This window comes from Biomphalaria glabrata, chromosome 6, assembly GCF_947242115.1.
Source record: "Biomphalaria glabrata chromosome 6, xgBioGlab47.1, whole genome shotgun sequence".
Taxonomy (NCBI): Eukaryota; Metazoa; Mollusca; class Gastropoda; family Planorbidae; genus Biomphalaria; species Biomphalaria glabrata.
Window position 1 is genome coordinate 25871993 of NC_074716.1, and position 24046 is coordinate 25896038.

Below are 24046 nucleotides of genomic sequence, written 5' to 3' on the forward strand. Positions count from 1 at the left end.
AAGATGATTCAATTCATTCTCAAAATGTCCTCATTTTATTTTACAGACACCAGTCACTATTAAGGTCTATAAATAAAGACATGTTTAAAATAGACTTGACCCTTTGGTCATCTAATATTTTCCATTTTCAATCTTATTCTGCTTTCTTATTACAAAGCTCTAATTGACATGAACCGTCTGTCTATCTGTCTGTCTGTTTGTCTGTCTGTCTGATACACATTTCGTACACGTCATCTCTCCCACTTTCCAGTCTTAGATCAAGCTGAAACTTTGCACATGTATTCATTGTCCCTAAACAAAACATGAATCTATCAACAAAAAAATAAATTAAACGTTTAATTAATTAATTACTAGCGTTTTTCTTTTCATTTAGTAATGGGAAATAATAATCACAGTATTGAGATATATGGCTTTAAATGTGTAGTATTTTTTCTTATATACAATTTAAAAAAAATATTTTTCATATGTTCCTTTTTTTTTATTATACCAGTCCAATATGTCTAACACAACTTCTAATTAATTCACACCATGACTTTCGGCCATGACCTTAGGTACTTGTGATTGTTATTGCCAGCAGTTAAATCATTTACGTCATTTAAGTCAACTTTCTACCTCATGTCTTCTAGGCATTGGCAGCTCACGTGTTGTGATCAACTTGACTTGGATACTAAATATATTTCTACCTCAACGTGTATAATGTGTTTACAGTTTCTGTGTTGTCAGTACATTGTCCAAGTGTTTACCTTGCTCTCTGTATTACACTGAATTCTACTTGGATAGCTGATTCTGATTAAGTGAAATAAGCTTTTTGGATTACAAAATCTTGTTTTAGCTTTGGAATGTAACAGCTAGAGGTAAGCATTAAATTAATACTTTTTTTTTTACAGAAAGAATGTTTATTTTCATGCATCAAAGACACAAATTGTTATCATGGGATATTATGATGACATAGTGTTACTACCGGAGATTTGTAATAATTAAATTAGTTTCAAGCTCACAAATGTCCAAATGCCTATAAATCCCTCTGTCTCGCCTCAGTGCTTCTACCCCCCTACCCCCATTTTATTTATTTCTTTTTGTCCCCTTCTCAAATCTTGCTCACGATTCTCTGCGGTTTCTTTGTGCGATCAGGACAGAACTTTCGAGGTGTTGGATAGTTCAAGGGCCAGATATGTACAGAACTTTCGAGGTGTTGGATAGTTCAAGGGCCAGATATGTACAGAACTTTCAAGGTGTTGGATAGTTCAAGGGCCAGATATGGACAGAACTTTCGAGGTGTTGGATAGTTCAAGGGCCAGATATGGACAGAACTTTCGATGTGCTGAATAGTTCAAGGGCTAGAAATGAACAGAGCTTTCGAGGTGTTGGATAGTTCATGGGTCAGATATGAACAGAAATTTCGAGGTGCTGGATAGTTCAAGGGCTAGAAATGAACAGAACTTTAGAGGTGCTGGATAGTTCAAGGGCTAGAAATGAACAGAGCTTTAGAGGTGCTGAATAGTTCAAGGGCTAGAAATGAACAGAGCTTTCGAGGTGTTGGATAGTTCATGGGTCAGATATGAACAGAACTTTCGAGGTGCTGGATAGTTCAAGGGCTAGAAATGAACAGAGCTTTAGAGGTGCTGAATAGTTCAAGGGCTAGAAATGAACAGAGCTTTAGAGGTGCTGGATAGTTCAAGGGCTAGAAATGAACAGAGCTTTAGAGGTGTTGGATAGTTCAAGGGCCAGATATGGACAGAACTTTCGAGGTGTTGGATAGTTCAAGGGCTAGATATGGACAGAACTTTCGAGGTGTTGGATAGTTCAAGGGCCAGATATGGACAGAACTTTCGATGTGCTGAATAGTTCAAGGGCTAGAAATGAACAGAGCTTTCGAGGTGTTGGATAGTTCATGGGTCAGATATGAACAGAAATTTCGAGGTGCTGGATAGTTCAAGGGCTAGAAATGAACAGAACTTTAGAGGTGCTGGATAGTTCAAGGGCTAGAAATGAACAGAGCTTTAGAGGTGCTGAATAGTTCAAGGGCTAGAAATGAACAGAGCTTTCGAGGTGTTGGATAGTTCATGGGTCAGATATGAACAGAACTTTCGAAGTGCTGGATAGTTCAAGGGCTAGAAATGAACAGAGCTTTAGAGGTGCTGAATAGTTCAAGGGCTAGAAATGAACAGAGCTTTAGAGGTGCTGGATAGTTCAAGGGCTAGAAATGAACAGAGCTTTAGAGGTGCTGGATAGTTCATGAGCCAGATATGGCTGTAGGTTGGACATCACTGATTTGGAATAATACAGCTCGTACTTTCAATATTCTCTTAATCATTTCTAGACATTTGCCTCTTATATGGTTTAACGATAATATCATACATTAAAAAAATTAAATTGACGAAGATTCTTTTCTCACTTAAATGCTCTAAATTACTCTAAAAGAGAATCACGCTTTCGCATATCTCAATGTATGTAGTATTTTTTGTAGTTGAATACAAGTTTGAAATATTTTTGTGTGTAGCATCCACAGGGGCCACCTACGAGTTATTATAGCACAAAACATCTTTCGTTATCTTGATTGTGTGAGTTTGTGTGTGCGTGTGTGTATGTGTGTGCTACCGTTTCATAAGGTTTGAATGTACTAAGTCAGATAGATTGAGACTATTTTCTGTTTTTATCATTTGTTTTGATTCTTTCTTTCCTTCCATCTTGTACAGCCTTAGTCCTCCCACTTCCCATTTTGGTTCAAGTTGAAGCTTTGCACAATTATTTCATGTCGAAGACAAATCACGAATAAAACAAATGAACCATTTAGGTAGTATTAATTATTTTTTTATACAGAAAATATGCGTTCAAGGAATATGGGGACGTGGAATATATATATATAAAACTTGAGACTAAAGTCATTACATTCCGAACCATAAACAAAATCTACTGGCTACGCAAGTTACATAACAGTGAAATGGACGCGTGTAACAGACAATATTTTTTTTTAGACCTTTAAAAACAACAAAATTTATTACGTTCTTTGCATGCTACGAATCAAATAATAATTTAAGACTTTTCGCTTCTTTTTGTTTTCCTGTACTTTGTTAGATGCTCTGCATTTCAGTTCACTACCTAGATAATATAGTACAGGGGAATTGTAACTAATCGAGCGTGACCAATCGTCATATAGAAGGAAGACTAGTTGGTCACGGAGAGAGGCCGCATATAGTGAAGTCAAACTAAAGTTAACAAGAGTCATGGACCTTTTTGATAAAAATATTAATTGTTTATAACTATACAAAAGAAAACATTCACTTGTATTGCGATGCGTTGATAATTGACGTGATAAAGAAATGACACTTTCGTAGAACGTAGTAGTCTATTGGAGGTGTTGATATGGTGCGTAAAGGTGCACGCGTTCAATATAATAAAGTATCATTCTCCGCCATGACACTATTGGTTGTTGTTTGTTTATTGCTGACTGTGAACCTAGATCATAATTAACATGGTGGCAGCGGTATATTAATGATCAGAGGTAATCATTAATAAGTATATAAAGGTTTATTGTTTGCAATAATAAATAGGCAACAATTCAAGGCTACGCCGTGCAATGGCAGCTAGAAATTTCCTTCCTGTACCCGAGCCGCTCGAGGTAGAAGGAAACATGGCCGCTAATTGGCAAAAGTTTCACCGGAGCTGGCAAAACTATGAGTTAGCCACTAAATTGTCGGAAGAATCAGAGGAGGTCAGAGTGGCCACCTTTCTAACAATTATAGGGACAAAAGCGATGGACATATATGAAGGTCTTGAAATTGAGAAGGGAAAAGAAAGAAAGATGGAAGAAATAGTGAACAAATTTGAAAGTTTTTGCATTGGAAAAACGAATGAAACTTATGAGCGCTGTGTGTTCAATACGCGTGAACAGCAAGAAGGCGAGGACATCGAAAAGTACATAACAAATCTGAGAAGACTAGCAAAAACGTGTTGTTTTGAACGCCTGGAAGATAGCTTGATTAGAGACAGAGTAGTTCTTGGTATTAGACATGAATGCCTCAAAATGAAATTGCTACAAGATAGTAGTCTCACATTGGAAAGGTGCAGAGACATTTGCAGAGCGTACGAGACCGCCAACAAACAGTTGAGACAAATACAAGCCGACCCTCCAATCATTGAGAAAGTATCAACACCTTCAAGAACAAACATTCAGAAAGGTAAATGCAGGTATTGTGGAAAGATTCACGAATACATTAAAGAAAAGTGCCCTGCATGGGGTAAAATGTGCCTAGCATGCAAGGGGAGACATTATTTTTCTGTAATGTGCAAAAAGAAAATTCAGCAGGTGTCAGATGATATGTCTAACGATGAAAGACAGATACAGTCGGACACAAGAGATGATGTCATGATGGTAAAAAATGAATGGGTGATGTCTTTGGAGAACCACAAAACGAAAAGGATGACAGCAGTTATGACAGTAAATGGTCACCGTGTAAGGTTTCAAATGGATAGTGGAGCTGATGTAAATACCATCCAGGAAAAATACGTAAATAAGAATCAGATAGAAAAGGCAACGCAAAGATTACTAATGTGGAATAAGACTGAAATGAGACCCTTAGGGAAAGCCACTCTAACGACGAGAAATGAGAAAACTAACGAAACATTTGAGGTGGAATATATAGTTGTACCAAATAATCTAGCATGCCTTCTAGGTCATGAAACTTTAACAAGAATGAAGTTAATCAAAGTCAATAAAGATAGGTTCATAGCATCAGTAGTGAATAACCAAGAAGAAGACTGTAGTCCAAAGTTTACTGGTGATTTGGGTGACTTAGGAGAAGTGTCTTTAAAGATTGATAGCAGCATTAAGCCCAAGGTTCTGCCGTGTAGAAAGATCCCTATTGCTTTACAAGAAAGAGTTAAGGAGGAGTTAAAGACCCTAGTGCAGAGAGGAATCATAGAACCAGTGATAGAGCCTACAGAGTGGGTGAGTCAGATGGCAATTGTGGAAAAAGCTAATGGAAAAATTAGGATCTGCATAGATCCACAAGCCCTGAATAAAGTTTTACTAAGGGAATTCTATAATCTTGCTACTTTAGATGACATATTGGCAGATTTGAACGATGCCAAAATATTCAGCAAATTGGATGTGCAAGAAGCTTTCTGGCATGTCAGACTAGACACAGCGTCATCTAATTTGACAGCAATGATAACCCCTTTTGGTAGATACAAATGGAAACGATTACCATTTGGACTGAAAGTGAGTTCAGAAATTTTTCAGAGACGATTAAATCTAGCACTAGAAGGACTGAAAGGCTGTTTCAATTACGTTGATGATATTATAGTGGTAGGAAGAGGAAGAACGAAAGAAGAAGCACTCAGAAATCATGATATTAACCTAAGAGAGCTGATGAAGAGATGTCAAGAAAAGAAGATTAAACTGAACTATGAAAAGTCTGTTTTTAGAACAGCTGAAATTAATTTTTTGGGTCATATTATTACAGAAGCAGGAATAAAACCAGACCCGAACAAAGTATCTGCGATTTTGAGTTTGAATGCTCCAAAAGATATTTCATCAGTCCGAAGATTCTGTGGCATGGTTCAATATCTTGCAAGATTTGTTCCAGACTTGTCGACAGATTTACAGCCCATAACAGAGTTGGTCAGAAAGAACACACCATTTGTTTGGTCTGATCAATGCACACGAGCTTTCAACAAGATAAAACAGAAAATATCGACTCATGGCACATTGATATATTTTGACCCTAACAAAGAACTTACATTACAAGCAGATAGTAGCCAAAATGGGTTAGGAGCAGCGTTATTACAAGATGGCAGTCCAATAGCATATGCTTCTAGATCATTAACTGATACTCAGAAAAGATGGGCACAGATTGAAAAAGAATTGTTAGCAGTGGTTGTTGGTTTGGAACGTTTTGACCAGTATACGTATGGCAGGACAGTTATAGTTCAGAATGACCATAAACCACTGGAAAACATCCTTCAAAAACCACTCAGTTCTGCTCCGAGAAGGCTACAAAGTCTAATGATGCGTCTTTATCGTTACGATATCCAGTTTCAATATGTCAAAGGCAAAAATTTGTTCATAGCTGATACTTTGAGTAGAGACCCATCAGAGGAAAAGAGTGATATCCCTGATGTTTGTGTCAATACAGTGGGACTGGCAATACCAGATGCAGTGCTGGAGAAAGTCAGAATCGAGACAGAGAAAGATAGAACATTGCAAACACTTATTCAGTATATCCTAAATGGATGGCCAGACAAACATAATAGTTTACCTGAACTCAAACAATATTTTTCACTTAGAGACATGTTAACATACGAAGACGGACTCCTGTTGAAAGGAGAACAAATAATCATACCGATATCACTTCGCAAGGAAATAGAAGAAAAACTCCATGCAGCACATCTGGGAGTAGACTCAATGAAAAGAAGAGCAAAAGAAACAGTTTTCTGGCCTGGATTATCAGCTCGAATACAGGAAATAGCCAACTCATGCTACATTTGTCAGAAAAATAAACCAGCAAATCAGAGAGAAGAATTAATACAGCACGAAATAGGTTCTAATCCGTGGGACAAGATTGGAATTGATTTATTTCAAATGTGTGACCAACAATATCTAGCCATAGTGGACTATTATTCAAATTTCATAGAGGTAGAAAACATGCAGTTGACAACAACACACGCAATTATAAAGAAACTGAAAGTTTTATTTGCAAGATATGGGGTGCCCAAAGTTTGTATATCTGATAGCGGACCTCAGTTCACATCGGAATATTTTTCCAAATTTATGATGGAATGGGGAGTGACTCATTTTAAATCTTCTCCAGGACACCATCAATCCAATGGAAAGGCTGAGTCAGCAGTTAAAATTTTGAAGAACATAATGAAGAAATCTAGAGAATCAAAGTCAGATGCTTATGAAGCTCTTCTGGAATTTAGAAATACTCCAAGGCAAGACACAAATCTAAGCCCAGTTCAGATGTTTTTTGGTCGGATGACTCGAACACTGATACCAAACAAAAGGAGTAACATTAAGATTTCTACATGTCAAGAGAACATTATGAGAAGGAAAGAAAAACGTCAGATGAGTGTAAAAACATCTTATGATAAGAGGTCAAGAAATTTAAGTCAGCTGAAAACTGGACAGATGGTCTATTTCCAATCTCCTAATGACCCTACATGGAGACGTGGAAGAATCCAGTCTCAAGTCAATCAGAGAGCTTACATTATTCGAGGTGACAATGGTGCAGTGTACCAAAGAAACAGAGTACATATTAACCCGAACAGAGAAACAGAAGAAGATATATTTCCCGATACTGATAACAACATACAGGACAATAGAACTCAGGATCAACACGTTCGCCACTCATCAACTCATCATTCCCTGCGACCAAGGGATCAGTTGAAGAAACCGACAAGATTCAATGACTATGTGTCTTAATGAACTATTGAATGTTGATTTTTAAATGTGATATGTTTCATATTGATTGAAGCGTATACATGTATGTTATGTTTAGTTGTTTATGTTGTGGTTTTGTTTTATTTTTTTTTTCTATGATACTCCCCGAAATGTTTTATTTTTTTTTATTTTTTTTTTAAAGAAAAGGGGATGTTGATATGGTGCGCAAAGGTGCACGCGTTCAATATAATAAAGTATCATTCTCCGCCATGACACTATTGGTTGTTGTTTGTTTATTGCTGACTGTGAACCTAGATCATAATTAACAGGAGGACACTTAGATAATACAAAAGTAGTAACATTGCACTGGCATTAGCATAACTACATAGAAAAAAAAAATACTCTGCGCTAATAACATGAGATCAATATCATAATTAACATAATTTGGCGTATTATAGTTTGGGTTGCTAATGTTGATAAATCCACACTTTTTTTTTAGCGGCCCTCGAAAGGGGAAAAGACGGTATTAGTTTTGTGTGGAATGTCCGTCTGTCCGTCCCGTTTAGATCTCGTAAACTAGAAAAGATAGTGAAAATCCGACATCATAATATTTTAGACCATTCAAAGTTCTGATGCAACGGCTACTTTTTTCTTTTCTGAAAGCGAAAAATCTAGTTTTTTAAATCACTTATGCAAGCAGTTTTTTTTTCCATAAAAATACAACTATTCACTATTAATACTAACAAACACTGGAGACTCGTTAGTAGGGGAGACGACAATGTACCCTATTTTTAACACATTTATACAAACGGTTTTAGATATTTTGTCAACATTTTTTTTTTACATTTGTAATGCTAAATTAAGCAAGTTCTGTTATACTAACTACTACATTTACACACAAAAATGTTTATCTTTTTTTTTCAGAGAAAAAATCTATTAGATATGCATACAAGTTGGACATAATTTAAAACAACAACTAATAAGTAGTTTTTCATTTTATCGCGTAGAAGATAATCCACAACTGTGACACATCAATGTTGAGGAATAAGAGATTGTCCCTATACAAAACAATTAAAGCAATTGTATATTCAGTATAACACATTAGTTAGGCCAGGTTCACATCTAACGTCACATTCTCTTTCACCTATCTCTTGGTCTGTGGACCGCTGGGACACCAAACAAGATCCGACAACCTTCTTTCTCCATTCTTCTCTGTCATTTGTCTTTGATAGAATTTCATTGTGATGTTCTTTCTGAAAATATTGAAAGCTGCCTTTTTACCTGCCTGGGTGGACTACTTCGGAGGTCGATTTTGAGTTTCTGTGTCCACACATTTACAATCGAGATAGGTGTGAGACAGGGGTGCATCTTATCTCCCTTCCTTTTCCTCCTAGCCATCGACTACATAATGAGGAGAGCAATGAACCAGACTGCCTTTGGTATTCCATGGCATGAACAACTCCGATTGACGGACTTGGACTTTGCTAATGATGTTGCACTACTCGGGGCTACAAATAAATGCATTCAAGAAATGACGGAGAGCCTAGACAGAGAGGCACCCAAAATTGGCCTCCGCATAAACTTGGATAAGACTAAAATTATGCGAGTGGGATATAAGGCAAAGAGAGTGCCCCCGTCAGACTTGGCGAGTCAAAGCTTGAAGAGCTGGACAAGTTCACGTACCTTGGCAGCATCATAACAAATGATGGAGATGCTTACCATGATGTAGCGTGCCGAATAGGAAAGGCAGGGAGCATTTTCCAAAGGCTGCAGCCTATTTGGACTAGCCAAGCCATTGGACTCGAGACAAAAATACACCTTCTCAACACAATCGTCATTCCAACTGCTACATATGCATGTGAGACGTGGAAGTCATCTGTCAAAATTGAGAAATGACTAAATGTGGCTCAACAGAGATGGCTGAGACGGATTTTGGGAGTCAGTTACACAGATCGGGTCTCAAACAAGGAAATCCTATGCCGAACTGGGAGTCGAACACTTAGTGAGGTAGTGACTGAGCGTCGCATGAGGTTTGCGGGACATGTTCTACGTCAAAATGAATTACGCACACCAAGAGTTGCGATAACATGGAAGCCAAAACGAGGAAAGCGCAAACAGGGACGTCCTCGTATTACTTGGCGACACACCTTCATGGAGGACCTCAGAACAGTGGACACCAGGTGGGAAGAGGCTTCAGACATTGCCAGTGACAGATCTTTATGGAGACAGCTTGCCGCCCAATGTGCCGAACGGCGCGGGAGGACCTAAGTCTAAGTAAGTAAGTGTCTACACAAACTGTCTTTATAACCTTGTTATATTTCACGAACTGTCTGTATTTCATTTTGTTTTGAAAGTAATATTTTTATAAAGTTATACTATCACAAGAAAAAATCTAGAAGTATTTTATTTTTTTATTTACAAGACCGTGAAATCAATTTTTCTATAGCTAAGACCAGATTTAGGGGAGGACAGGCAAGGCTGCTGACCCGGGCCTCCACAATGGAGAAGATATCCGAATTTTGACAGGTACTGCATTGTTCCAGTATTCATCCTTTACTTACTGGCAATGCTTTAAGTGTTACGGTTGACAACACTGTCATGGTTAAGAAGTGTCTGCTTATAGCTTGCTCTTATAAATAAATGCAACTCCAGATTTACTACATTGCGTCAACACATGGCTTTATCCTCCACAATGTCAAAATATACATTTAGCTGTTACGAAGTCATCTTTGACGTGATTCTAATGTATGAAATGTATTTTTAAAAATCGTTTTCATTAATCACATTTCTTCATTGGTGTAGAATATTTGTATTACACAAATAACAAACTAGTGTTTAAGAGGGAAGACATATTAGGAACTCCATTTATTACGTAAACACAAGCGGTGTTGCACTGACGCGCTAGTGTGCAAATGTACATATAATACTATTATGTTACAATTGGGTTGTTTCGTCTCCACAAAAAAGTTATTTCCCCTACACGATGACGTCTTTTGTTGCTTTTCTTTGAGCAGCAGACGGCCATCTTGTTGAAATAAGATGAGGTAGCTTTGTTTCGGAACATCAGCGCTGTCGTCAAGTGCGTTCTATTAGTATTGTCTCCATGCGTTGTACTCCTTCCCCCCTTCTAATTCTTTGTTCCATATTACCTTCCTAATTCACCTAATTCACCCAATTCACCTCATTCACCTTTCCCATTGTTTTATGAGCCAAGAGATTTTGTTGCCCACGTCTCTCTTTCGTACTTGGTTTAAACTTAAAGATGGTGTATTTCGGTTTTTACTATTGTTCTATATTAAACAAAAATACACTGTAGTCTCTTTATCATTCACATACAATGTGGGTTTAAAGTATTATATGGTTATAAGATTTTGAACACAGACACAAAAAAACAACAACGATTATTCAGTATAGATTTGTGAAAAGAATGTTATAAAAAAAAAAGAAGTTTGTATCGCACACAAACTCGTGGGTGGCCCCTGTGGGTCATTGTTATTCTTACCTTGTTCTGTTTTTTATTATTTTGTTTTACATAAGTATGGATTAGCTAGAAATACAATGAGTCAACTTCATCGTTTCCAAAAATCATGTTTAAAATATGTAGACAGGTGCGAAAGCTCCTGAAGCTTTTACAAAAGCTGACCATTTTTGTTTTTGAAAAAAAAATTATAATTATTCACACCCATTGACACCATTTCCAAACAAAATTTAAATAAACATACATTCTTGATCATCAATAATCGAATGTTGACTCCCCGCGTAATCAATTCAAATCTAAAAAAGGTTCAATTAATGTGTTACGCAATATGTCTTAAGTATTACAATGTAATTGAACCATTGTGACTACTTTAATCTCCAGAAAAATAAAAACAAAATCTGTCAATTTTACTATTAACAGAGTATTATTAATAGATAAAAAATGTAGCACTTTTTCTGGCATTAAATGGCATTAAATGCGTTATTGAATACATACATTCTTATAGAAATACTGATTCGTTGAACAAGTGATTGACATTACGAGAAAGATAAGATTCTGGAACAAATTATTCTCGTTAAGTGAGCTTGGCGGCATTTTAAATCTGAAAAACGAATCGTAAGTCTGCACCAAATCTTCGCCATGTCCCTTAGTCCTGGGATAGTCACGTGATGTCGGCCACTACTTTGTTCTGTCTCCATGACCTCACAGCTTCCAATGCAATCTTCACGACACTTGGGTGACTTCTTATTGAGTGTGACTCAATCTAACTATAGCGTGCGGGTAAAACAGAAAGTGACATCACACCTTTTTTGAATCTTGGTCGAGTGACGTCACTTTGTGAAGTTTTCTTGTTGTCCTCCCCTGGGGCGTCAGAATATTAGGTCATCGTCTGCCTTCATCATCAATACGGCGCCCCAGACAGAGCCAGCTTTGTGATGCGTGTGACATCCTAATGAGACTGGACTTAAATCTTTATTTATACCTAATACCTTTTACATGGAAAATTATATTATTTATACTGAATACACACACACACACACACACACATCCGTTATGTCACGAGTAGGAATTTGACGGGAAAAGTGATTTGTTTATTTAAAAGGAAAAGTTTTGACTTTGAGACAATGACGCGACGATTAAAAAACAAATATGACTAGGTTTTTAGCAGGGACAGATTGCGGGGCCCTATGCGAAATGGATTGCACGGGGCCCAGTCTGGGTAGGGCTAAGGATAATAAGTGAAAATTAATATTTTGTATTAGAAAATAAATTCATTTTATTCATACTTTACTAAGTACAAAATACGGTTAAATTAACTTTACGAGCCATCTACAGTAGATGGTAGTTTTCCATCAAAATGCCGATAAACATTCAGATCTGCCTATAGATTTACTATTGACTGCCTGGTCGTGCGGTTTGCGCGCTGGACTGTCGTTTGGATTTATCGATGGTCTCGGGTTCAAACCCTGCCCGCTCCAATCCCCCGTCGTCCTGAGGGAGGTTTGGACCACTCTGAAAGAACATCCGAAACATGTAAAACATTTTACAAACAAACAACTAGCAAAATATCACTTTTGATATTTTTTAAGAGGTGGTGATAGATTTAGATCATTGTCACTGACTATTAAAGTAAATTAAGAATTTGAACTTTTTGTTTTGGTTAATTTTCGCCTTATTATGACATTTGTATTCAATGAAAGCTGACAATGCTGTTTTCTTTATCAATCGCGAGTAGTATTGGCGTTTTCCATATTGAATGACACCCCGGGATGACAATTTTGTATGAGTTTCAAGATTTTAATAATTTCAGGAGATTTTCATGACTTTTTCGTATATTTTTCATTTCCGGAGATTTGCAGGAGCTCCTGGAAAATCAGGAGGCCGCGGTAACCCTTTAATAATAAGTTGAAATGTTTTAATTTAATAATGTACACCTAGAATTAGCGCGGGGCCTAGGAAAGTGCCGTATAGGTTTCGTGGCCTAAGCCGGGCCGTGGATTTCATTAAGAACAGACTACCTTTGACGGCTTTATAGAGAGGCAGGTTCGATGAACGTAGAGACTTAGTTTGACGACATTCGATGGTTCCCTTCGTTATTGGTAAACGTCTTGTTCGACATTCGCTCTCAGCGTTGACTAACTTTCACCTGTGTTACTTCATTTCGTTATTTGAGTGTTACCTCCGTTTGACTTATCTGCATAAGACACAGCGTGGAAGAACATAACAATGCGCACACACACACAGTTTAACTACATTGTGTGTTGAACAGTTTAACTACGTTGTGTGTGGAACAGTTTAATTACATTGTGTGTGGAACAGTTTAACTACATTGTGTGTTGAATAGTTTAACTACATTGTGCGTGGAATAGTTTAACTACTTTGTGTGGAATAGTTTATTTTCAATTTGTGTATTGAAATTTATATTTTATTTTTATTTATCTTCATCAGAATATTTGTAAACAAAATTCTGTATTCATATATCTTTTGGTTTAGATTAATTTCTATGTTATTTGTTGGGCTGACGGGAGTAGGAAAGCAAGATGTCTGATGCTCTACTAAGTAGTCACAGTGATACAACATTATTATTAACAGGAGACACAGTTCTGGTGTAATGGCGACTTGAAAGACATAAAATTGGCTGTCCCAAGGCTTCAGAGATGGTAGATTTATTGAGTGATAACGTAATGCTATCATTTGAAGGCTCAATGTTATTGTATTCATACCCAGACCATTATTAAATCTGTTTAGATTGACTCATGTTTGTCACCTTCGGAAACTAGGTTAGAACCAGAGTGATTTGCACTTAGATTGATAGTGTCAATGATCAAAGCAGACATTTTTTCAAATGTGTAAACAAGTCTGTAGATATTAAAAAAAATTATCAGTTTCATTCTGTGAGCCAGCATGGATTGACCTTAGTAAAGCAACTCCTGAAGACGAATGTGTAGTGATAAGCTTATCCTCGTATCATTGTAAACTTAGCTGTGTGTTGGTGCAGAGAGAGAGAGAGAGAGAGAGAGAGAGAGAGAGAGAGGTACACAAAATAAAGAAAAAGAGAGAAAACAAGGAATAGAAAGATTGAATGTCATTTAAAGAGAGTGTCATAAACAGTGCAATGTAACGAGAAAAAGAGAGAGAGAGAGAGATCACTAGAAAAATAATATTAAATAAAAATGATGCATAAAAAAGAATAAGAGAGAGACAGACAGGCTGAAACAGACAGACAGTCAGACAGACAGGCTGAAACAGACAGGCTGAAACATACAGACAGACAGGCTGAAACATACAGACAGACAGGCTGAAACATACAGACAGACAGGCTGAAACATACAGACAGACAGGCTGAAACATACAGACAGACAGGCTGAAACAGACAGGCTGAAACAGACAGACAGACAGGCTGAAATAGACAGACAGACAGGCTGAAATAGACAGGCTGAAACAGACAGACAGACAGGCTGAAATAGACAGACAGAGAGGCTGAAATAGACAGACAGACAGGCTGAAACAGACAAACAAATAGAGAAAAGAGATTATAAAAAAAATAATTTTCTTATAAAGAAAAATTAAAGAACAAGCAAGAGAGAGAGAGAGAGATTGAGAAAGAGAGAGAGAGAGAGTAGGCCTATATCACTTCTGTGCTCCAGTAAATTTTAATGATTCTGAAGTAAAAAAAAAAACAAAAAACATATATATTTTAAAGTACAGTCCTACACCCTAGTTCCTCTGTTGACTACCAACTGACACAGTTTCGTACCCTCAGTACAGGTGTTTCATGATAAAATGTTTACAGGCGTTAGACAACTGAGTACCTGTAGACTCTGGGAAACGAAAGTATACAAATAAATAGCACGGCGTGAACAGTGTGAAATAAAACAATCAAATGTTTTACGGTAAATATAGACAAAACAGAATTTCTACAGAAGTGTTGTAACTTTGTCTAAATACTTTCTAAAAAAAAAACTAGAATGATTAGAACTGTGAAATATCAGTGCAGCTTTGACTTGATAGCAGACTGACATTGTGGTCAAACACTATGTTACTGTTGATAGAAACAGGGCAGATTTATGTATGGGGAGGCCCCGGGGCAGGATTGTTGTGAAAGCCCCTACAATTTGTTGAAAGTCGTAATAATGATCCATTTATGATTGAAAATACTTTTATCTCAAAGCTGGCTATATTTTAGAAAAAAAAAAGAATTCTTTTAAAGTTAACCTCACTCTCTTTTTTTTTTTTTAAATATTGAATATGCATATTTGAGTTTAGACCTGAACATCATCTGCCTTATAGATTGCAAGGTCTGAAAAGGGAACTTCACTTGACTATATTTTAGTTTTAAAAAGTATATTTTTTTATTTGCGGTGTTGGGTTAGACACATTGTCGTAATCCAGAGCTGTATTGACTTATTCTGAGCATGCTACAAGCGGACACTTCTTCATCACCACAATTTGGCCAGCCGTAAACTTGAGGGAAAAAAGGTTAGAACCCCCCCCCCCCCACACACACACACACAAAACTTATAGGTTTCTGACGCGTCAGAAATATTTTATCTCTTGTGTGGAGGTCCCTTTCTGGCTTCGCCTGCCTCCCTTAAATCCGGCTCTAAGATAAACTACTTACTGTCAGTTATAAATATTGGTATCAATGTAATTATAAGTTTAGCAGATACGCCTTGGCTTGTTCGATTCCACTGAGCTGGCGGAGATATTTCTGAGGCTCAAAGATCCTCTTAAGAATTAAATAAATTTAATGCTCGAGTTAAAATTATAAAATATTTGAATACACACTAAAAATATAACTTTATTTTAATAATAGATTCACAAAAGTCTACTTAATATGAAGTATGAAGTTTATTTCGACTGACCCGCTTATCAATCTATGTATCTATCTATGTATCTATCTATCTATGTATCTATCTATCTATGTATCTATCTATCTATCTATCTATCAATCTATCAATCTATCTATGTATCTATGTATCTATCTATATTTAACTTGACTAACATTAGCTTCTAAAGTTTAACAGTAAAAACGAGAATTTTATTTTTAAAACTAATAAATAAACGACTGATATTAAAATAAAACAAGATTACAAAGAGAGTTTGTGTTACACAAACTCAGAGGCGGCCCCCGTCGAAGTCAGATCCCTGTCGGATCTGCATATTCGCAAATAATATTCAAGAGGTGATTTAATTTTGATGTAAAATGTTTTACACGTTTCGGATGTTCCTTCAGAGTTGAAGATAATTACTTCCTAGTCCAAACCTCCCGCAGGACGACGGGGGATGGGAGCGGGCAGGGTTTGAACCCTGGGCCATCCATAAATCTGAACGACAGTCCAGCGCGCAAACCGCACGACCAGGCAGCCATCCGATGGTCAAAAGTAATAATGTTTCAAAGATTCATTTGCCGTAAATTTAAATTTAAATTTAATAAAAAAAATAGTAGATTAGTTTTAGTATATTAAAACATTACAATATTGATCAAAACGTTTGGAAATGAAAATCTACACTTTTTTTTTACACTTTAAGTTAAGAAATTGAAATTCTACATCTTAATCTAGTCTATTTTAGTCTTAACTAAAATTCTAGATCTATAGACTCTAAAATAATTTTAATTAGAATATAAATCCAGATCTAGATATACTGTAATAAAAATCTAGATCTAGTTTAAAAAATCTAGATTAGATCTAAATCAAGATATCATTCCTTTTTTAAACGCGAGTCACATAACGAGGCTTAATAAACATTACTATACCAAGTTCGTTTTTCATTTCATTTGAAGAATTAATTCCATATAACGTCAGAGGGAAAAAAAACACTACGTCACACGGCCTAGCTAGACTAAAAATCGCCTTCATCTATAAGAGCCATTTATCGAGTGTTCATAGACTTTGGTGCACCGAGTGCGTTCTTTAAGCATTTCATTTAAAGAATTCATTCCATATGACGTCAAAGGAAAAAAAAAACACTACGTCACACGGTCTAGCTAGAATAAAAATCGCCTTCATCATTACGAGCCTTTTATCGAGTGTTCATAGACATTGGTGCACCGAGTGCGTTCTTTTAGCATTTCATTTAAAGAATTCATTCCATATGACGTCAAAGGAAAAAAAAAAATTACGCCACAAGGCCTAGCTAGACTAAAAATCACCTTTATCAACACGAGCCATTTCTCGAGTGTTCATAGACATTGGTGCACCGAGTGCGTTCTTTTAGCATTTCATTTAAAGAATTCATTCCATGTGACGTCAAAGGAAAAAAAAACACTACGTCACACGGCTTAGTTAGACTAAAATATGTTTTCATTAATACAAGCAATTTTTTCGAGGGTTAATAGACATTGGTGCACCGAGTGCGTTCTTTTAACATTACATTTAAAGAGTCCATTCATATGACGTCAAAGAAAAAAAATTCCATTACCTCACAATAGGCTAGTACCGGTACCATAAAAAAAAATGTCTTTATTTACACAAGATATTTAACAAGGGTTCATAGACATTGGTGCACTGAGTTCTAATAGATATTATTTAAAAAGGATCAAAGCCACATTGTTTTTGCGTTTTGTCTGTCAGTCGGTCTGTCCGTTATTTTGATATAAAAAAACAACTAAAAGTTATTAAAAATTGATTAACCTTTATTTTACGTTTCAAAACATCGCAATAATTTTTAGGTATGAACACAATTGAAAAGTTTATATAATAGATTGTTCCGGATGTTTGTATAAATAGTAAAAGAAAAAGAGAATTTCAGATAAATGTAATACCGTTAATTAAATTTTTTGGATGGTCTCGTATAAAAATTAGATGTACTACAGCCACGTGGAGAGATTTTCATACCTTACTTTGGTGTTTGGATTCTGTTTTCCTTAAAAATCGGAACATAATATTAACGATAATTAGATTTTTTAATGTTTTAGGTAGAAAGTTAAATGTACTCTAAGAGAGTAGTGAGTTAAAATATTTTTCATAAAAATCCGTAAAAACATTATTTCGTAAATGAGAAGATTATTTGTTTATTAATTAGAAGAGGGAGTTCAAACAATTATTTGGCGTTAGTAGATTTTTAAATAAATTCGGAAATTTCTGGCGACGATTTGTAAGAAACAAAATCCGGAACTTTCTTTATCGATTACAAAACTTCTATGTTATGTTTTACAAGAAAATTAAATGTCTAAAAAGTAATTTTCAGTAATCAATTCTAGTAAATTACTTTTTTTAAAAGCCTTATGCGATTTCAAACAATCATTAGGCATAATTCATGTTTTATAAAACAATATCCGGAACATTTTTACACTTAATGAAATATAAGTCAGTATAGAGATTATGATTTTGCATTAATATGCTATTTACATAAAAAACGGAACAACATATTATTGATAATGTGTTTTTGCAACGTTTAAGCATGGGAATTGAATGTAATATAGGTTAGAAGAGCAAACAAACATTTGTTGGCGTTGATTAGTTTTGCACAAAAAAATCCGGAACAATCAATTTTAGATACTTAAAACTATTGAGATGTTATGGGAGGAACATTAAAGGGTAAATCAGATTTTCAATAGCTTTTAGAGTTCTAGTTTTTTAAATCTAATCGTGACGGACAGACCGACCAACAGACAAAACGCACAAAAATAAGCTTCTTTTATTCGGATGGGGGCACTAAACAAAAAATAAATAAAATCTGATTTTTAAAAAAAGTTTAAGGAATTGGTTTAGCACCTGATCATGTTGCGACGTTACGCTACTGCACGAAAATCGCTGCACAAAAAGTCCATTTAAAAAAATGTGCGTGATATTTACATACAAAGTGCATTATTAGCCTTTATAAACAAACAGAAATGTTTTCTTTTAATTTTAGCAGCTAGTTGACCAGAAAAAACGTCTTTAACTATTATTTGTATTTGTTGTAAACATTTCCTGTACATTTTAAAAATATATTTGACTTAGTGATACTGAAAATACACAAAAATTGTCCATCTTTGTTAGCATTTTGTAACATTGCCTCCCTTACATTTACGTAATTGTTTTAGAATTGGTGTATTTTTATGAAAAAATCGCTTTTATAAATTAAACGGTTTGCTTTTAGAAAACCAAATATAGCCGTTGCACCTAAACTTTTCAAGCCGGATTTAATGATGAAATAATATTTTTCATATCTCTTCTAGTTTTCGAGATCTGAGTGTGACAGACGGACAGACGGACAGACGGACATTTTGCACAAACCTAATAGCGGCTTTTTCCCCTTACGGGGGCCGCTAAAAATTATTCATTAAAATATTGTTTTAGTGATGTAACTTAAAAAAAAACGACAGAAAAACGACAACAAAAAAAACAACAGTGCTATATTTTGGATACTTTCACACACACATACACAAACACACACACAGAAACACACTGGTATCGATGCTACTTTGTATTATGTAGCTGACACCAATTTTTTTTACTTTGAAAGGGAGATAATTTGGTTTCAAACATTTTGAAAGAGAAGATCCGAGGAAAAAAGATTTTTAAAATATCCTAGAAAAAAAAAGTGTAATAAAAAAATTCTTCCCTCAAAGGGAAGCAACCATTTTACCTGCGTAAGTAACACATGATTGAAATTTGAAATTTCATTAACTTTGTGTGTGTGAGTCGTTGCTGGCGTTAAGGAAGCTGTTTAAAATTTGACGAGTCTAAGTTTCTGGTGTTTTAACGCATTGCAAACTTTAATTTTCCCATACTGATGCACTGCTCATGTTTATGCAAATTCTCTTTTGATCTCTACAGGCATCAATGAAGTTTGGTTCTGCTTTTCTTTTTCTTCCTTAAGTTTTATTTGTATCTTTGGACTTTCAAGACTACATGTTACAATAATGACAGACACAAAGATTGGACTTGATCTTAGATTCATAGGATAGCAGTAGAAATCTTGTCTTAGAAAATGAAATTAAAATCTCGATTGACCAAATACTTTCACCCTCTTTTTTTTAACATTTACATTTTTTAATTGGACATGCTAATGTTTTACTTGTCTTGGGGGACAGCAATTATTAGGCCGCCATTGTCTTGGTCCAACATTTTGAGGCAATTTTATATCTACAGAGACGTCTCTTCCTCTTGGCAACTTCTCATGTGACTAAAGAGGCCAATCCTTGATATACACATGCGGTCACCGGTTGGACATTTGTGATCAAAAGACGCTGCATTATTTTCAGCCTTCTTCCTACTTCTGCAACACAGGACACTTCCATTTAGGCTTGCTGTAAGTATGGATCTATCCAGTGCTTCTAGGACACTTCCTTTTAGGCTTGCTCTAAGTATGGATCTATCCAGTGCTTCTAGGACACTTCCTTTTAAGCTTGCTCTAAGTATGGATCTATCCAGCGCTTCTTTCTCCCAACTGTTGTTGTTGATTCTAAATCGCCTCATGTCGTTCTTGCATACATCAATGTATGAAATGGACGACCTGTAGCTCTCATTAGGTTATCATGCAATATTTCTTGTGCGGTTGACTTATTTCCTTCTGAGAACATGTTCCAGACACGACGTTTACTTCTTATGTCTGCTTGGATGTCCTGGCCTCCTGCTCTTCGAAGGATTTTCTCGTTAGTTATTTGTCTTGCCACCTTATTTGAGGATCCGCCGTAAGCATCGAAGGTTAACAATATTCAGCTTTTCTTTTCTTGCCAAGAGTAGGTTAACCATGTTTTATTACTGTATAGCTGATCGCTCAGCATACAGGTCCCATAGACTAAAGCATTGGTATTGGTAGTCAGCAAGCAAGGTATTGTCCCACACCCTTTTCTGCATCCGTGACATGATGCCCATTGCATTGGCTATGCTATTGTTGATGTCTTTATCTAGTAGAACATCGTTGATAGAGATGTAGGCGAGGTAGAAGAGGCTGGCAGCAGACAGTCAAACAGGCTCTGAAGCTAAGTAGCATATTTAGCAACTATAGCTTGATCATTAGCGTAGAGCAGTTCCATGATTATCACATTTTCTAGCTTTGGCTTGCCCCTCGACTTGGATAAATTTAAAAGTTCCCTCAGGATCTTGTGTAAAATGAAGTAGACAGGAGAGGACAGACAATATCTTTAGACAATATCTTTAGACAATATCTTTAGACAATATCTTTAGACAATATCTTTAGACAATATCTTTAGACAATATCTTTAGACAATATCTTTAGACAATATCTTTAGACAATGTCTTTAGACAATGTCTTTAGACAATATCTTTAGACAATGTCTTTAGACAATATCTTTAGACAATGTCTTTAGACAATGTCTTTAGACAATATCTTTAGACAATGTCTTTAGACAATATCTTTAGACAATGTCTTTAGACAATATCTTTAGACAATATCTTTAGACAATATCTTTAGACAATATCTTTAGACAATATCTTTAGACAATATCTTTAGACAATATCCAGATTCATCAATCCCTGAAATGTACTTCACGTCAGAAACAAACTTGTCTTCCATTTCCGAACAAATTTTGGAAGTCCAATTATGAAAAAAATAATAGTCAGCCTTTAAGCTAGACAACATCAAGAACATTTAATGCAAAGTGGAGATTGAGCAACAGAACATCTGCTGGAGGAGAACAGTATTAACAAGAGAAGGATGAATAGAAACGTCTTACTTTAAAGTTTACTAAGTACTAGGCTTATGTTTAGAAAACCTAAGATGGTACCTATGCCTCTTGTTCTAGAATTACTTTATTATTCCATGGCTTATACAAATAAACTTCAAACCTATAATATGATAGTAGCTGAATTCAGACAAAATTTTCCAGTTCGTATATTTTTTGTTGCAAATTATAATTGCTACAGAACGTGAGAATATGAAGACAAAATTCCATCAAGATTGAGATTATTTAACTGAAAAGTGATTAAGATAAAATAGATAAGATCTATAGTTCTGAAATAATAGAAATGATCTAGGTCTCTAGCTCATCAATGGTAAAGAGACAGCATGACATGAGTTCAACTACTAAGTTCTATTTTTTTTGTTTGGTTGCTCACCCCAAATGTTTAGAGGCTATGAACTAAAAGTGGGTCATTACTCTTCCTCGACTAACTTTGTACTGATTGTAGAGCGCAATAACAAGACTAGAACTGGCTGTCACTTAGAACACCATATCTGGTCAGATTGTCGTCTGCCAAGAATGTCGTCTGCTGTTCCATTTATTGCCGAGATAACAATGTTGGACTCAATATCTCAGACCCAGCATCGCATCCAAACTTCGCAATTTCCTTGTCAGTACACGTTTGTCCAAGTGACCCGGAAGTGATTAATCCAATAACCAATATAAAACGATGTGCTTGCAAATTCACATAGACAAGAAGTAAACGCAAAAATGTTACTAATTCAAAAGACAGGTTGAGAACCGAATTCCCCCTAAAAATTTTGTTGGTCTGATAATTATACAATTGAAAATTACTAGCAGTACACATCGGCTACGCCCGTTGATTTGTTCACATTTTTTATATTCTTTATTCTGTTGGCCTCATTCAGTCGTAATGACTATGGTTCATATCGAGCACTTTTTCGTGTGACTGTGGAGCCCTATTTTGGAGAGACATTCCCGCCCACATATATTGCAGGTTAAGGTACCTTTCGCTTTGGTGGCACGCTTTTAGTCCAGGGCTGAGGCCCATGTTTTTCCTCTGTCCATAGCTTTCTTTCTTGGTCACCGTCTCTCTCTACGTAGTGCGGTCTAGGGCTATGGCCGTAACCCCCCCCCCCTGTTCTTTTTTTTTTTTTGAAATTTCAATAAACGGGCGACATTTCAACGATCCCTCTTAATATATATTTTTTTTGCCCTTGAATTATTTTATGTTACAATGAGATGAAACGGCACGCTGTCTCTTTCCTTCTCTCTCTCTCTCTCTCTCTCTCTCTCTCTCTCTCTCTCTCTCTCTCTATATATATATATATATATATATATATATATATATATATATATATATATATATATATATATATATTTATACCTTTGGATTTTGGAACCCAATTTTGTTTTTGTAAACTTGCGCTTTTTAATTTCTCTTAAAATTAATTTCTTTTAAAATTAATTTGTGCGAAAAACGCTATTTAAAAAAAAAAAATAAAAAAAAAAATTATCAAGCGATTAAGGACTTGAAACTCTAGCCCTCAGATGTTAAGTCTGATGCTCAAACGACTAAGTTACTATAATGGAAATTACGCACAAAAGATAAAGTGCTTAAAGCCGACGTATAATTTTGTACTTTTCAATATGCCGGCTATAAGAAAAAACAAACTTGTTTGGTCGAAATTGCGAAAAAAAATTGTATTAAGTAAATATAACCCCTGCAGTTCCTGTCATGAAAATATCTTGTCTTACATCAGCGGTTCTCAACCTTTTAAGCTCGGCGACCCCTTTTTACAATCCCCCACTCTGCCGCGACCCCCCCTCCCCCGACACACACAGACAGCAACAGAAGAATAGACAATAACAATCCATATTTTCGATGGTCTTAAGCGACCCCTGGCAAATGGTCAATCGACCCCCAAGGGGGTCTCGACCCACAGGTTGAGAACCCCTGTCCTACATTCAAGGTATGTATGCGTGTAGGATTAAGTTTTCGTATTTTGTTCGTAGACGGCAAGTAGGATAATTAGTGATCATTGATAAATCAGTCATATACTAGATACAACTGCCGTTTTAAGTTTTGATATTTATATTTCCACACCTGATTTCGCCCCAATTTTAGAACAAACTATTAAGTACGCTATTTAATGTTTATATCAACACTCATCAACACTCTCTGCTAGGTTATAGATAAAGTATACATTTTTGTTCAAAGTATCTTGTAGTTATCATATATATTGCTCTTCTGTCTCGGAAGACAATGGATGCACTATTGTTTTCTTCAGTCCAAGCAGAATGTGGAGTGACTGAACTAGCTGATTATGGCGCGCAGTGTTTGCCCCAGTAGATGCACGTAAATACACACCTGTTCTCGGGCTATCTAATAGGGCAGTGTCACCCCCATTCTTTTGTTTATAGCCGCTTCGTTCCTTTTGCTCTTGGCGAGATTTGTACCAGAACGCACAGTCTGTCTCCATACTGTCTGGTCTTGCGAGATTATTCCCACCTACTTGTATTGATGCGTTCAGTTCTAAGATCTTGCTTTCATTCATCTCTTGGATCTGACTCCTTCCTCGAACTCAGC

General features: G+C 36.0%; 1 protein-coding gene across 1 annotated transcript in view; it reads left to right on the top strand.

The window, feature by feature from the left end:
• Positions 1–629: 629 nt before the first annotated feature.
• The window catches only part of LOC106079137 (relaxin receptor 1-like), a 327070-nt gene continuing 303653 nt past the window's right edge, over positions 630–24046 (top strand). The window contains exon 1 of the mRNA XM_056032402.1: positions 630–854. The gene's annotated coding sequence lies outside the window, so the exon portion shown is untranslated. The remainder of the gene's footprint in view (positions 855–24046) is intronic.